Below are 17,619 nucleotides of genomic sequence, written 5' to 3' on the forward strand. Positions count from 1 at the left end.
AGCAGTGTCTCTAGGTTAACACAACAGAGGAATTCCCAGGCGTTTAGGATTTACATTCAACTCTGTCAAAGTGGAGAATGATTTCAATCTGGTCCATCAAGTCACAAACTAATACTTTATCATAGATATATTTCAAGGAGGCCAATAAAATGAAACAAATAGGCTAACGAGCTAGAAATTCAACATGGTGGGGGAAAAAAAACCCAAAATCCTTGCTTTGAGAGTGCAAAACTGGATTCCTAGTTAATAAAGCAGATGCTTTTATTAATGTCCAGAGAACAGCTGAAGTGGGGCAATAATTGGCAGGGACTGACCTTGGGCTAATTTGAACAAACCAAATTCAAAGGAAACTTGTGCTTTCATGAAGCACCTCTCTCTCTATTCACATTCCTCCATCCCAAGCACTTTAAAAAAAAAAAAAAACCCTATACCATGAAAGGATTTGAGGTTTTGACGTTGTTGAATTGTTTATCTCTAAAAACAAACTTTTGGGTTTTGCTTTTTTCCCCCAGAATATACACATTGCCAAAAGTTCCCACAAGTTAAATGACAGAATTGTCTTCAGATGGCAACAGTACCGAAGCTTACTGCTAATGAGTTGCAGATCTGCATCATAATTGAACATCCAGATTTCCATTTACAAAAGAAGGATGTGGTCAACAAGAACAAATAACATTACCGAGCCAAAAAAATAATAATTAAGAAGAAATTTGCAGAGTCGAGAGTACAGTAACTGACATAAATATCAGGCTAATTGCTGAAGACACGATGCATGAAAAGACTAATCAATATGGCCAATGTTTAATTCTTTGTCTGACTCCAGAAATGATACGTGGTAATATCAGCTTTAATTGTACAATCCCCAAGAAATGTTTGCGATGGCGTTTTCATGCTTTTTTCCCCCCTTTAAAAGGCAAAGTACTTGGGAACTTATTTTCATTCTCCCAAGTAATAACGCACGCACACACAAAAACAAAGACGACAGGAAAAAAAATGACACAAATAAAAGAAATTAAGCTTGCCATAATGTCTGTGTTTCATGTTAACAGGCTCACTGTCCTGCTGGGTTGTCCATAATACTTTATCACAAGCACTGTCAGGGGCCCATGCTGGGTGGCTAATTAAAACAATTACAAAGACAAAGAAGGTATCAATAGCATTCCAAGCAGCAAACAAAGAGATAAAGTAGTGAAGATTTAAATCATCAATGGTTGATCTCTCCAGGATAGTTTTGATGTGGGGACCACGTCCCCAGCACTCTCTCTCCCCTCTCAAAACCAGGGAGCTGGCTGGTTCACTTGTATTATTTCCTTACAAAAGGTGTGGGAATGGTTAGTTCTTTAAAAGTAATTTCTAAAAATTGCAGTGAGGTAAGGCATTACTGTTTGGAAGTTTCTGTCTTGTAAACTTGGGATGGTTTTGTATTCGATTTTACAAGATGATTTGTTTAAAGCTCACTAAACAGATTACGGCTTTTACCTATAAAACCCCATCTCTTTTCTACCAGCAATTACAGGCATAAAATAGAAATACTTCAGTTTTAATTCTAGGTTTTCACAAGCAGGGAGGATAAACATATATCACGGAGAGAATCAATAGAAGGAGAATAGATGGCTGCATAAATTAGGCAAGTTTCTCAGATTCTGTTAAAGATTTTCCCAAAAGTTTTGATAAAGACAATTCCACAGAGCAGTCTATATATAGAAAAATGGTAAGCAATCTTCAAGTGTTTGCAAGCCAAGCTGTAGTAATACTTTAGACAAACATGCTTACCTTGATTGAAGAGCGTAAACAGTAACAGTTGTTTTTCTCATACACTAAAATAAAGGAAGCTTCTTGAAAAGGGCTGTTTCATTTCATACAATCTATATGCCCCAGCACAAAATGCTACTTTACAGAAAACACTTTTCGACAAAAAGCTTTTTAAAAGCTTTTGTTATACTGATTCAGTTATCTACAGGACAGTTTACCCAAGGCTTACTTAAAACTATACAGCAACGGTAGTTTTGTATAGGCAAAAAGTTATGTGAGTTTACAGGAGTTTCATTTGCTAAATTAATCAGAGTAAACCAAAGAGCAGAGCTGGGTGTGTCAGCTCTGTAAATGCATTCTGACTTCCACTCAGCTGTTCTTTTAATCATCAGGATAAAGAGCCAAAAACTCCAATTAGCCAACAAGAAACCTTGAGGGGCAATGACAGCTTTTTCTGATTGCTTCCTCTGATGGAAGACAAGTGATTGGGAATGCAACAGTCAGAGAGAGATCAGCAGCTGAAATAAATAAGTAAATAAGTAAATAAACTGTTAATATGGCAAACTACAAATATGGACCATTTTTCTTAAGGAGTGTGCCTTCAAAAATGTCTTTAATAAACTCGGAATAAAAATTCACATTAAAGTGTCTACATAAACGTGCCGTTTCCCTCCGAACAACTACTGCAACTGTTATTATGAAGGCACAACCACTCTACCCACGTTTGAAAAATTAAAGACTAAGGATGGTAAAAGAGGATCTCTGTTTTTAATGGATTCTGACAACTCTGTAGACAGCCTGGAAAAACATGATTCTTTGTGAAAGAAGATCGTAAATCTGATTTTCACTGCAGCCTCCGATTGCGTACGTTTCTGTGGGTGCAATTCTGCACTGATGCTGAAAGATCCCTGTAACAGGGAAGAGGGAACAGAATGTAGTTTTGTAGCTTATTAAACACATTTTTACATGGGGAAGATTACTGGTTTTATTGCCTGAGCATGCCAAAACGTAATGGAGGTAAAAAAGACACAAGCTCTGAATTAGGCTACCAGAGGATCTCTCACAATTTATTTTGAGAGAACTGAATGACAGGTAAGGTCTATTTGATTTTTTAACACATCCAAAACTTAGTATGACATTCTGAACAGGTTTCAAGAAATGATCATTGTTATTATTCTTTCACAGCAAAAGCTCCATGAAACCTCCAATTTCTGTTGGGAGATTTCATGCTAATGTTGTAGTAACTTCTACATGAGCAGAATATGAATAACCTGAGGATTTCATAAATGAATGACTCTCAGACATCAGAAGGATTAAGCTGACACTAAAAGTTTGACTACAAGCTTCTTTGCCAAACAGAAAAAACATGTTACTCTTAACACAGAAACATAAGCAAACAATGAATTCATTTAAAACCTCAAAAGTCTTCTCACTGAACTGAGCCTAATTTGTTATCTGGAATTCAAACCCCAACAGAACTGGCACCGGTTAGATTTTATGGCAATCATTTTGCACAGCTCCAAACCAACCTCCTTCCAGATGTGTACAAGGATTATTACACAAGGCTGTTTGCTTTAGAAGTTTGACAACAGAAGATGATTCCAGCAATTTCTGCCGTTTTTGTGTCTCAGGGTATCTGAGGAGGGAGAACAGAAAATGCTCTTCCTTATGTTATCGTGGGTTCATAGGTGCCTTGTAGTCACGGTGTTCCCAGCCCATTGGTATAAAAGCTGCAAACGTCCTCACTTGCGTGTTGTCTGTCTGCCTCCGTTCACCACCTACAAATCCCACCACGTTAAGCACTGCTCCCATGTCATCGTGCTGACTCCCGACATTGATCTATTTATTCTGTAGTTGATATCATGAACAAGAGTAGCAGATCAGGTTTAGGAGTAAACGTCAGGTCACTGAATCAAAGCAGAGTGCACAAAAAAAGGAAGATTTGCTGGCCACGTGTACGTTGTATATTAAAGCTGTTGCTCCCATAGCAAAATCTTCCTTTATACATTCCCCTGTGTTTTCTTCCCTTTGCCAGTTTTGTAAAGCCTCTGTCGGCCATAGTGGTTGTAACATGGGAATTGTGAATTAGTTTTCTTAGCTATAAGTTGCAGATATTAGCAAAATTACATCATACAGCTTTCTGAAGAGGCTCCATCCACTCCATTTTCTGAGAAAAACAAAACTTGTCCCTGAATTTTATTAACCGGTGCAATTGCTTTTAACACATCAGGAAGAAAGACAAGGACTTTAAGCCCTGTTTGTATAATAATGGAAACACTGTGGTTTCTATTTGGGGCTAACTCTTAAAACATCACATCTTTTGTCTCTGGCCACCAGCAGTAGCTATATAATCCCTGACCCACAATAGTGCTCTCTAACACTTGCCTTGGCTACTGTCTAAATTCTTGCCAAGCTTTTCATCATATCCACAGAAGAGAGATTAAATTCATATAGCTGTTAACTTCAGTTCATACAACTGCTTGTAAAAACTCCTTAGTCAAGCGTGTAGGTCCATTTTATAATAAATATCTGAATCCAGAGAAGACCGTTAAATCTGCCTCCTTGCCTCTGTGTGTTATAGTCAGAGGTGCCGTCACCTATTGCTCAGTGCTTGTACAAACCGCAGTGAAGGAGATCTGGCTGTAAGGCTTCCCTACAAAAACCTTCTCAGATTTGCTGCCACTCATTCACTAGGAAGAACACTATATACAACTGTGAAAACAGCCAATATAGATACATATTTGACAATTCAGATGGTTTAATCTCATAGCCAAAGGGGACTGATTCCAGAAAGGAATGAAAATATTTTAAATGCTTAGCTTTTGGGGAATTTCTTGAAGCTTTTCTGAAAGTTCTCAGAGTGTTTACAAATTCCTTCTTTAATGACACAAAAGCAAAACAGGATTCTGTAGTTATGCTTTTATTACTGTGATAAAGATTTTTTTGTTTTTATGGAGGTATACTTAAGTAGTATACAATACCTATAAAGTGTGGTTCTGTGGCAATTTTCAGAAGTGTTAAGAGCTGGGTGTTCAGCTCCTGTAGCAAATGCCTTGGCTATGCATGTAACTTTATGTTGACACAACTGATTTTTGAGCATGCTGCTGGGTTGAGTGGAGGGTGTACGAAATAGCCATACGCCATTGCCATGGTGTGAGACCCTTGTTGTTGCAGCCCCTACTCACCTGGAGTTGCAAACCACACACAAGACTACTGTACATCAAATTAAGTTCACGCTATGCCTGCTTCATATTTTTCTGTGAGCCACACACTATTTAATCTTATGAGGATTAAAATACTCTCATTTTACTTAATGCCTGATAATTTTCTTTCAGCAGGAAAGTACATACTTGTCACTTACCAAATGTTCTTGGTGGCAGAAGCTATCTATCTGAACTACGTGGCAGCACGAGGTAAGGAAAGAAAATGGAGCAATTCCAGATAAAAACCTGGCACAATTAATACTTCTAATGTTTGGGAATTCACCAGTCAGCTTTGGAGATACTCTGCAGATGGGAATGAGGGCTGGGAAACTGAGCTTCTCTTTCAGAAGAAAAGTTCCAGATCTGCTAAAGGAATCAGCTGTTGAGCTGCACCACAGGCTGTGCCAAAAGCCCCCTGAGCATTACCCCAAACACCAAGAACCGTACTCTGCCGAAGCTTCACCTTTGGTGGGCTGTAATAAAAGGCTGGCTGGAGCCGGGGAGGGAGTATGGGGCTGCACCCTGGGGTGCAGGCAGCCATCTGACGAGAGCAAGCCCTTGGACTCGAGCCCCTGCTTCTAGGACTGTTTCTGTGTCCTAGCCAAAGATGGTTTTACATAAATCACAGAAATAGAGCAAGGGCCAGAGACCAGTAACTGTGTGTTTTTGCCTCACAAGAGAAGAGGCTCTGGGGCACACGCAGCACACTGGTTACCACTCATGATGGAGGAAACTGCATCTGAACCCCTTGGGACAGATGAAGGTAGAGGGCGCGAACTATTTTCTCAGTAATGGCTCTTAGCAATAAAGTACAGCAGAGGAGGGCACAACCACATCTTCTGGCAGCAATCTTTTAGAAGAAGAGTGGGAACCCTCTTTCAAAGAGCAAGACATTTGTGATATTTCTGGGCTTTCAGTTACAGGTGAACACAGGTACACCACTGCTGGCCTCCACAAGGCATTTGGGGCATCCTAAAGTTGTCTTCAGTGTTTCCTCTTGGCTTGAGTCAGTGCTCCCTGCTCAGCACAGCCTTTTTCATCTATCCTGTTGTGGGCTGCTGAGTTTTCTCTTTGCAAACAGCAAGAGGTCTTACACCTCTCAGCACTTGAAATCTCATGCCGGAGCGTTACACTAACATCACAGCCTTCGGGAAGAGGATTGGATCTGACCAAACATCCAAAATTCATTTTTTCCTGCAATTCCAGAACTCCAGGTATATTGCTCATACAGTGACAAGTTTTCTGACGGTAACTGCTGTGATTTGTTGTTCCTCAGGGCAAGAAGAATTTAGCGTTGTCTGTCTAGGCATTAATTGCCTTGGATCATTTCAAAAGTCAGAGCATCCCCTAACAGAACTCCTAGGGGAAACAAAACTAAAGTTGCTAAATAACAGAAGAACTAAAGCTGCTATGTTTTAGACAATTCTAATGGACATCAAATTAAAAATTCCTTAAGAAATAATTCCTTCCGCTTTTAATAGCAGCATCAGAGTTAGAGACCTTTTATATTTAATCAACCTGCTTAAAATTCTTGCCTCCAGCAGGAAAGAATCTCAATCAGAGGGAGACAAACATTCATTAAGCCTTGTACAATAAACCTGCTCTGCAGCTGAAGTGCTATTAATATCATTTTACAGAAAGAGGAAATGGAAGAATAGTGAGATGGGAGTAACTTGCTTGGGGTCACAAAAAAGTTCACGAAACCATAGCAGAGTAGTAAACCTTGAATCAGAGACCTCCACTATAACCTAGAGCCAGCATGCCCTCTCTTACTGTGCTCTTCCATATTGCCTGGTGTTTACTACGCATTACTTTTTTTTTTTAAAGCAGTAAAGCTTATAAGATGTGAATACATTGTTTTCTTGAAGATCTAAACATTTAACACTAGTGCTTTAAAGCTTCACTCCACAACACAAAAGCAATTTTTTTAATACTCATTTTCCTAATTACTGAGTACTATTAAAGAGGTGTCCAGTCCCCTCATTGGCCATAGTCTTTCTCTTCCCCAGTGAAGATAACTCTGAGGAACCAGACAGACAGCAGCTTTTTCTGTCCTGGCAAATCTGTGCCAAGATATATGTGCTATGAATCCTCATCAGGTGAAAAGAGACAAAACTTGAGCTGTAGGACAATGGCTTTGTTGACGTATGACATATGTCACCTTAGCTGCTAGTATGTGACTCGTGGTTGTCCTGTTTGCTGCTGGGAATATACTGTACAGGAATAACAGATGTCCCTTGCAAAAGCCACTAGTTGACTCCTATAACGATTTAAAATAATGCTACTGGTAAGGAAGTAACATGCAGACCAGATCCCAGTTAATTAATCATCTGTAGAATTATAAGAAAAAAGCTTCTATGAGAGAGGATGGAGCAGGTGGTAGAACAGAAAACCCCTCAAAACAACAGATTAACAGATTTGATAGATTTTGTCACAGATTTGTACTTCAGTAAAGAATGCTTTAATCTTGGTGAGTTATATATATATTTTACTTACATGAATAAGCTACAGATATGGAGTTGTTCATCCTACGTTATACTGGCTGGACAGGAAAAAATAGGTTAGTGCAAAGACAGCTTAAACTGTAGCATCTGACAAAATATTAAGAAAATCGTAATGACTGGTTTAATAGAAATACAATATCTATTTAACAACTGTAAATATGGACAAAGGAGCTGAAAGATAGAATATCTTTCCCAGTTTAACCTTTATTTATTGCCAGATGCTCAGGGGACATGCAGCATGTCTTAATGCACTAGAGTAGAAATTCTATGTTAAATGCTAGCCTTTGCAGTGCCCAAACACTTGCTTAACAGAAAAGACAATTCTGGCACCAATCCCAGCTATATGGCTGTCAGTATGATAGATGCTACAGATCTAATTTAACAATCACTGGAAGTTGTCAGTGGTCTCTCTTACTTTGGCAAAGTTCACGATGGCACCAACAAGATCTGAAACAACTGAAAGCCAAAGAACCGGCAGCCCAAGGCCTGGCACTGGTTATCATACATCAGCTGGCTTAGTACAGTCTTATCCCACTGCAAATGTAAAATGAAACATTAATTTAACACTGTTTACAGGGGTTTACACTCATGGATTTTACCATAGATGTGCCACTGCCCAGACTTATAGTCAGTTACAGCAGCTTGGTGGATAAGGAATAAGGTTGTACCAGTCTTTGGCTGACTCCTCAAGGCTTATCTGGGCACCCAGAAACCTCCCTGCAGCATTCTGCAGTACCAGGAGCTGCAAGGACCCACTTTGGAGCAGGTATAAACTAGCCCTCCTACAAAACTGTTTTCTACCAGTCTCCAATTGCATCCATCCATGCACCATACACATTCAATGCAAATATCTCAGTACAGACATTAAAAACCATCAGAGCCCTGTTGCCAAAAGAAATGTATTACAACCAGGATTCAGTTCAGGCAAAGCAGGAGAGAATAAGCAGACTCTTGAAAGAAGCAAAGAGGAGGCTAACACCACAGAGGGGGCTTCAGCAACTCAGTGCAAGGCATGGAGTGGTGAAACATAAAAAAGGAAGGGGGGGATTGAAAAAAAGAGGAGTAAAAAACACTGAGATGCTTAACATAACCCTCATAATAAAGCAAGCATTCAGCTGGGGCCCTCACTCGAGTACTATTTGATGCAGCTCGTGCACTATGAGCAGACGCACGGCTGCTGGCGTGCGGAGCCCGACTTCATTCCCCAGCACAGCAAGCCACGGGTCGCTTCGGTGCTCGCCTTCTCTTCTTGCACTTCCCATTTATGTAGGTTAGCTGTCCCTGCAGAAGGAAATGGAAACTAAAAGGACTTTTAGTTGACTTAATTAATGCCTGTAACACTAGCCAATTGACATCAGCACCTTGTCTGTCACTCACTGTAGGAGGGGGGAGACGTGTTAAAAATAACAGCCTATTTCCGCTTCTCCGGCCCCAGCTCTGCTGCAAACCAGCAGAAAAAGCCAAGGCCAAGTCAGTTAGTGACATCTTAAGGCTACTAACAGAACTGGCTGGGTAGTTTATTGGATGCATTTTGCATTACACAACAGAAGAACCAGTATATTGCTGTTCCTCAACAGAGTACTTAGAGTTGGAAACACCTGGGCATCGCTTGGTTAACATGCTGGTTATCCAGAGACTGATATTGAAATACGCAATTTACAAAGAAAGTTCAACTTATTTGAAAATAAAATAAAAAATAAATCTACATTTCATTTAACAGTCTTTCTACTTTTAAAACTAAAACCAAGTGCCCCTAAACTAAGCAAGCATGGATGAAGGGAGTCTCCAACACATCTCTTGTCTTTACAGGGAATATTTGCAAAGCCCCACTTCAGCGTCATGGGTTTAATTTCACTGTGTATCAATGCAGAGAGAGAAGCTCTTCCACTGGGTGAGTCAAAGCTGACACTGTTCTCACTCAGCCCTGGAGAAAAGTGTTTCCCTCCACTGATATGGAGCGGGCAGGGTGTGATTAGCCTCATTAGGTGATGGCCAGCCTTTGTGACTATCCCCATCAGTCTAGATTGCAAAGTTATAAAAGGAGTTTTAAAACAAAAATGTTTTGAAATGATTATTTCTTTTACCTTCTATTTGCAAGCCACTAAAAGAATTGTAGGTGCTTTACAAATAGAACAAGGCCACTTTTGTCACCCTAAAGCAATAATTCTGCAAACTTCCCATCCGCACGAGGACTCACCGATTATCAGCCACGACTAATATTTGGCAGGACGTTCCCTCCCAGAGCCACCCCAGCGCAGGGCTTGAGCAGCGAGCCAAGAGGCTCACCCAGCCAGCTCCAAACATTGCTGCTCCTGGCTGTCTCCTGCTCTCTCTTGGAGGCTGCTGTTTCCAGAGCAGAAAACTTGCCCCCATCACCCTGGCTTGCAGCACAGCACAATAGCTTTAACCACCAATAATAATGTTATTTTCTTTAAGAAGATGAATCAGAGCAGCAGTAGGGCAGCCAAATGCTCCATAAACTAAGTCCAGCTACCAGTGCGGTACCTCTGCCTCAGGAGGTAACAAAAACTGTAGAGCAGGGAACATCAGCATCTTACACAGGCATTTGCTCAGTGACTGCTGCATGCAGTAAGAAAGAGCTGGGACTAGAGGATGTACCTAAAGACGTGATTTCAAGGGTGGTGGGAGCTGGTATGGAGAGAGAGAGAGAGAGAGAGAAGGAAGGTGCACCTTCTCCAGCCGCGGCCCGTTGGTCAAAGCACACTCACTAAGGCATTACTGAGCTTGGCCTCCAGCTGAGGGTGGTATGAAAAGAAAACAAAGTACTGAGTACTCCACAATTATCAATATAAAGTCACTGATCTAATTCCTATGGGAATAGTTATGACTGCAAAGAAGAGGGGGTCTTCAAAAGTCACTGTTTATATATAATGTATAACATAGCTACACCTCAGCAAAACAAGCAGTCAAACTCTTTGGAGAATTCCAGCATTAAATTACTTCCTCCAGTCTCAGAGTACCATAATTTATGTACGATACAGCTGAGAGAATTCAAAGAGTGAGCTGTCCTGGGGGATGTTTCATTTCACAGCCTGTGAATTCACACACAGGCAGAACAAGCTGGTTAAAGAAAGAGGTTCCCCTCACTGAACAAAACAGGCTCAACACCTGCTGTCTGAGGGCAGCTTCACTTGTGTCAAGTGCAATGAAACTTTATTTACTGTTTTAGATACAGTACTGTCTTAAAACCATCCTTTTAAAAGCTTGACTGATCTTTGCAAGCAATTGTGATATTGCTTGCTTTATATGCTGCTTGTTCAAGAAGTTTAGGCAAGACAGGCTGTCTGAGTGGCTACATCCTGGCTACAGTCTCACACAAAAAAAAGTATGCTACTTTTGAGTAGCTCATCCATGGAAAATATAAAGTTTAATGCCTCTCAGTGAGACACACCTTTACCTCCTGTGGTAGAGATGTTGTTTTGGGAGCAAGAGTTCATAGGCTCTATCATCACTGACATCTAGCCACACAGTTATGAGGGCACGTACTAAATCATTGAGTACAGGAGAATATCAGCCTTCCTATGTAAATATGAGTAAACTTGTTCCTTAATCTTTACTAGAGGTTGTATTCATTATTTGATTGATAAACTCCTACGAGAACCTCCTGCACCAGGCAGGCTGGTGTCTTGGTACTGCAGTCTAGGCTTCTCCACTGGCATCACGAATGGGCATCTGTAAGAGGTGTGCAAGTGCAGCCTGCATTAGCATTTTTGTGGCTGATATATGAAATTTCTTATTTAAATAACTGAGATGGTTACTCTTATCAATTTACCAAACAAACAACATACCCCAGCATCTGATCCCTTTAAGCCATGGCTAGATTTTGTCAATCAATCAAGCCTGTTGGGACCTCTGGCACACAAATGACAAATCACAGTGTTACTAGAACTATTGACACACATTTTTAATACATAACTACTGTTGTTATATATAATCAGAGCTGATAGAGTTCAGCATAAAAGGGTATTTTAAAGTGCCAATAAAACCACTTAGCTTTTACAACACACTGCGTTTACTCCATTCCCCCCTTCCTCCAAAAAAGCTTTTCTTTTGAACTAAGCAATTTATGTATTGGGTCAGTGTTATAAAGTAGGTATTTATAGCAGATTTCAATGGAGTGGAAGCTCGAATAAAGGCAACTTGCTTTTAAATGCAGCACGGAGGCAACTTTGCATTGATAAGATTATCAGCTGTTTGTACATAGAAGATGATGTGGTCACTGAGGGGCCTCACATTCTGTTTCTGTAACTGTAACCCAAATTATTTGCTTTTCTAACAAATCATTTATACTTCAATTTTTCTCAGACTCATTCAATGTCAGCTGAGCAACTTGTTCAATGACTAGGAGCTGAACTAAAGAATTTAGTTGATAACACTGCACTGTCTTCTTAATTTAATCCTTTTCTTTCCAAAAATCACAATAAATGCATCACCAGGCTAGTGATAAAAGCAACTCTAAGCTTTATTATCACTATAAGATGATCACACACAGACAGTTGGCCATAACTTGTGCTTCGTAATGCCTCAGGGTTGCATTTCTCTTGGAAATCAGTTTGGTATTGATGGCATAACTCATCAGCCATGCTAACTAGTCCCTTACTGCCAAACTGCTCTCAATTACCATAGTGATACCTTCTTCCTCCAGACAAGCTAGCTCAAAGAAGCAGGACAGGAATCACATAAAATTAGTGAACACCCAGATTTTTACCAAGTGTGAATACAGAAAATTATATGCAATGTTTAAACAGAGCATCTTTAAAATTAACAGGAATAGAGATTAAGTTTTTGGGAAGTCCCTTCCAAAGAAATTGTGTTTTGTAATTTTTTTCCCCTAATAACAATGCAGGAAGAAAGACAGGAATATTCTTCAGTTTATGGTACAGTGATAGTCTTTGTGATTTAAAGAAATTAACATCTTTATAATATGGATAGCTACAGAATGAAGAACCTTTGGATGAACTTGATTTTCTATATGAATTAATAATGCTTTAATGGTGAGTGTGTTTGTTTATTTTTGTTTGGTTTTTAATACTTGCTGTTAGTTCCCATAGTAAATAGAAGAATTGTGTGTGTGGTCTAGTTTTCCTCCAAATAAAAAGTATTTCTATTTAACAAATGCAAAATTGAATGCATACAATGGAATGTGCAGATGCAGATGCACGGCAAATAATAGAAATTTGCACACGCAAATAGACCAATTATGCATGCATGTGTCAATGGCTTGTGAAACAAATATTTGAAAACCTAACCCAGAGCAGGAAACTGGCATGTCAAAAAAGTAAAAGAACAAGTAAAGCAAACTTCTTTTTCTGTTTTCTTTTGTATTACTGCTAGTTTCTGTACCAGTCATATGACCAAGCATATTTTAACTAGGGATCTAATATGAAGCCTGGTGAAGTCAATGGAAAGATTCCTACAAAGTTCAGTGGCCACATGAATAATATATTCAGAGCTTAATATAGACAGAACTTTGTATTTCTGCACATGGATTTTATAGATCATAGCTTTTCATATAAACTGGATTGATAGCTGGATTTATTATTAAAGACTTATCTACATGGGGAGGAAAAGAGGATTAATACAAATTTAAATACTTTGCTGCAACTGCTCTGTACTAGCTGGTGTTCAGTAACTCTGCAAAGAGCCAGCTGGGTTTTCATCCCCGAGTCACTGTCTCTGCACGGAGGGGTTTCCCTTAAAAAAATGCACCCACACTTGTGCCAGGAATGCCCCACTTCTCGCTGCTGCCAGGTCCTGCCCATCTGCTGGCTGCTCCCATGCCATCAGGGACATTTACTACTACAGTGTCTGGAGGGGATCAGGCTCAAAAAAATCCTGCAGCTTGAGTTCTCTCACGGCATAAGCGTTTTCCTTTCGGGCCTTTTCAACACTGTAGCTGATTGGGTGAGGTTTCTGATCTGCTGGCTCTTTGGCTTTGTACATCCTGAGTAAATAAAAAGCAGGGGAGTGAATTCAGCAGGGAGTGGAGGGGGCGTATGTGTCAGTTTTTGCTAAACATGCTTTATGCACTTTTAATTTTATATTGGAAGGAGGATACGATTTCACTGGGGGGGGCATCATTGTTAATTTATGGTCCTGCCCTGTAGGACTGAAGGACGAATAAAAGGCGGGTGGGTTTTTGCCTGGGTTTGATACCATTTTACCATGGTCAATGCGGTAGTCATCAGTCCTAAGGGAGCCTGGGATTTATTGCAGAGGATTTATAGAGCTGTAGAAGTTTAAAAAAAAAAAAAGAAAAAAGAAAAGAAAGAAGAAGAAAAAAGAATAAGATAGGCTTAGATGACCTTTATTACACAGGAATATTGTGCCATTGGAGTGGAATTTAAATGTAATTTAAACAAAAGCATTCTCTTCCTGCAAAGAACTCGCTATTGAGAGAGAAGTACAAGGTCTGCCCCTCTCATCTTCCCTATCTGCAACATTTCAGCTTTAGCTCAATGCCCAGAGCCTGACAGGTGCCGCTTACTCCTTCACGCGGGCACCGAGCATGGCTAACCAGCTCCATGATTCGGTTGGAGACACCTGTAAGGTTCAGTTCCTACCAGGCTGCTGGTTTCATTGCTACACATGGATGAGCTGTGCCAGGCATTATTTTGGCTGCAGTAGCACAAACCATCTCAAGTCCCCAGACCTTATGTAGATGATTTCAGAAACTGATATGAAAAAGTGAGTAGAGGACAAGGGGGGTTTTTTGCAGAGTGCACCAGTCCCTAGTGGCGGCCCTTGCTCTGGATAAACACCTTTTCTACTATCTCTTCATCACTAAGTATCCCTAATTCTTTACCTTCCTATTTTCCTTTGAGATAGACAGACTTTCCTTCCTTGATCTCCTGTTTCTCAACGGCTTCTACACTGACCATTTTCCCTTTTTGTCCCTTATTTTTTCCTTCCTTTGAAAGTCTGGAAAATGCTGGACAGTGGCTGACTGGTATTCTTGAGTGTTTGGACACAAGGACTATGCAGGAGAAAATGAGCAGTGAGTGTCTGTGGCTCAGTTTCCATGGCAACAAAGATTAAAAACAAGAAAAAGGCACCTACTCCCACTTGTTGAGATGTTTCTGGAGATGAGGAATTCCTTGTCCACCTTTTCTCCCATGGGCTGTGGAAGCACAGTACAGGGACCAGCAGCACTCACACAGATGCTTCGCAGTGGTCAGCAGCTCAAGTCTGAGATTACAGCTCCTCTACAACATATTTTAGCATGAGACAGAGAGGTAGCACTACTCACTGACCACAGTTTCAGAGCACTTCATATAAGCAGAGGGAGCAGATGGCGAGGTTGGCTAACGGGGCCAGAGTAGTGGTTGCATCTGTAACCCTGCAAGCAGTTCTGGTGGTCAAGGACTCGTCGCTAACTCAAACAATCAAACAGCTCAAAACCACACTTAACCATTGCTATGTAAGGAGTCCTGGAGCACATTAGAAATTAAACAAGTTGGTAATGACGGAAGAAACTTGAGTTACTTTTGGACAACATTTTATTTCAGTAGTTTTCTACTGTGAAGAGCCTTTCCCCAGGGTTCCTGCCAATAGGATGGCATTAACCGCTTGCTCTGTCCTCAATGACTGCTTTCCTCTCTCAATGTGGTGTGGGTGGTGTGTGAAGATGTCACGGCCGGTGACTGGGAGAGTCCCAAGAAGTTCAGGCAATGAAGCCAACAAAGATGCTAACTGTGATCTGAAGGGAACGTGTAAAGAAAGGATAAGGCTCAGGGAAAGGGCGAAAGAGGCAAAGTGGCAATGGCAAAGCATGTGGGCTACCTCTGCAGGGTCCTCCAGGCTGCCGCAATTCAGTCATTCCATAGCAAAGATGACAAGCATATCGTTGCTCAAGGAGCTCTCAACTATGCAATCCTGAATGTCCTTTTGTTGCCTCATCTGTTTCCAAGATGAACGGTAGGTTGAAGCCTATTCCCCCCTCACCATGCCAAAATCCCAGCCAGCTCATAAAAGCAATGGGGCAGTTGGCATGTTGCTGGGGAACCAGACTTCTGCCATCTTCGTTAGCTTTATCGTCATGCCACTTATAAGGTTTCTTATAAGGATTCTTATAAGGTCTGTCAAAACCCAGACTCCACCTTCACCCAGGCAGAGACCCAGAGCCAGCGCAGCTCCTTCTCCTGTGCCTGAAAGGTAGAACCGTCCTGGTCCCGGGAGGAGCCACGGCACGTCTCCCATGCTGCAGGAAATTGGTGGCCAACCAACAAGTCTTCTCACACCGATGCCACCCGGCCTGCGACGAGGATTTAGCTGCAAATGTGAACTTGGTTTTCCAGAGAACTTCTCTGCTGTAGTGCCATCAAAAGACTGGCTTTACCCCAGTGCCTTCAGTGCTTTGAACTTTACTCCTGAATCCAAATGAAGCACAAGTGGGAGCCATTGACACTGTACTGAACTTAAGGCTGACATGCTATTTAGCAACTTATTAATGCCAGATCTTTTGAGGAAAGTTTTCACTCACCAGCCACTCTAAAGAGCTTTGTCAAACTGTAACCATTTTAATTTTACTACAATTGCCCCTGGAGAAGCTGGTGAAAGTTATACCAGCTGTACATTTATTTTACTGTTTTTACCTCCCTTTTTTCTGATCATCAGTCTGTCAAGGCTATCAAGATTTACATTTAAATGTAAAACTGGACTGTCCACCAAATAGCCTTTGAAGCTATTAGCTGTGAAAGATAATCAATTGGGAATGGGCCCCTGCAGAGCACTTTTCAAGCAGAGTCATCACCAAAAAGCAATTTTGCTGGCAGGCTTTTTTTTTTTTTTAAAGAAAAAAAAAAATCATGAACATCCCTAGCCAATTAAAGTTATATCAATAGCTGATCTACATGATTTTACAACAAAAGCAAAATTTAACATTGTTTAGGCAAATTAACTCACATGATAAATTCTGAACTTTTTAGGACAGACTAAGAAACAAGGATTGGCAACTTTTTCATAATCCCCCAGCAACTGTATGTACTTAGAGAAACAGAATGATCCAATATGCCCAGAGATGAGGAAAAGTGCTATTTAAGATAATAAACCTTACATCAGTCTTGTAAAAATTTAAAAACAAGGTACATTTTTAACACCTCTTTAGCTTTACAACTTTAACATGGCATTGTTATTTTTCTAAAACTATGTCACAATTTATAGCCCCTTTCCTTTATTAGAATAAAAAAGCATGTTTCACAAAGAACTTTAATGTATTAATTATGACTGCTATGCATTATGCAGTTTAGCTTTATGCATTCCTGTTCTTTCAAATTTTCCTTTAGGCCATGATGAGATGTGACTATCTCCAGTATCTATCTAGGTATTTGCATCTCACTCATCACTGAGGTATCCAAGTTATTCTCATCCTCACAATATACTTCTGAGTTGCACGTCACGTTCTCCAGGTGGGGAATTCAGCAGCACTACTACAGTGAAAACACTTATTACTAAGATAATAGTTAAATATGGCCAGCAACAGTAAGTGGAGACACACTTCTGAAGTATGAAGTCGTGATCTGTGTTAAGGAAAGGCGGTGGATAGATATTTTCTTTCAGAGATCGACATTTAAAAGGTGCAAATACAACCACCAGGCAGAGTGGGGTGATGGCTCAGGGACCCACTGGGAATGCAGCCGACCTGCGTTGCTGGCCTTGCTCTGCCTCACCTGCCCCAGGGGTTTCCAGTCTTGGTAAGCTTCCATTTTGTGATCAAAAGAAAAATGATAGAAAACTGTCTGAAGAGCTCTGATCAACAGGGATACGCAGCCCAAGTCTGCTATGTACGGCCAGCCTTTACTTCCAAATGCTGCCTATACAGACAGCACAAAGATTTTAACAGCTCTCCTTCATTTTGAAAGATATCAATGGGAAACTCAAGCTGAAAATGTTGGAGGTTTCTCCAAGCTTTTTTTTAGGTGTCCATCACATCAGGTTTGATAAATTGAAAAACGTTCATGGCGTAACATGTTGTTTCATCCAGGAGCACAAGAAAGCATAAGTGCATCCTTGTACCCTTAAAAAAATAACCAAACCAAAACACAACAACAAACCAAACCCTCCCCCCAAAAACTCTACAAGTCCTCAGATAATTATTTCCCAGATAATGTTCAACTTTTACCTACAAAATTCACCCACTC

General features: G+C 40.6%; 1 long non-coding RNA gene across 1 annotated transcript in view; it reads right to left on the reverse strand.

Moving 5' to 3' along the window:
• Positions 1-2,047, reverse strand: part of LOC127023377 (uncharacterized) — a 59,139-nt gene extending 57,092 nt beyond the window's left edge. The window contains exon 1 of the long non-coding RNA XR_007767430.1: positions 1,774-2,047. This is a non-coding gene — a long non-coding RNA (uncharacterized LOC127023377). The remainder of the gene's footprint in view (positions 1-1,773) is intronic.
• Between the last annotated feature and the right edge of the window lie 15,572 nt (positions 2,048-17,619).

This window comes from Gymnogyps californianus, chromosome 17 (assembly GCF_018139145.2).
Source record: "Gymnogyps californianus isolate 813 chromosome 17, ASM1813914v2, whole genome shotgun sequence".
Taxonomy (NCBI): Eukaryota; Metazoa; Chordata; class Aves; order Accipitriformes; family Cathartidae; genus Gymnogyps; species Gymnogyps californianus.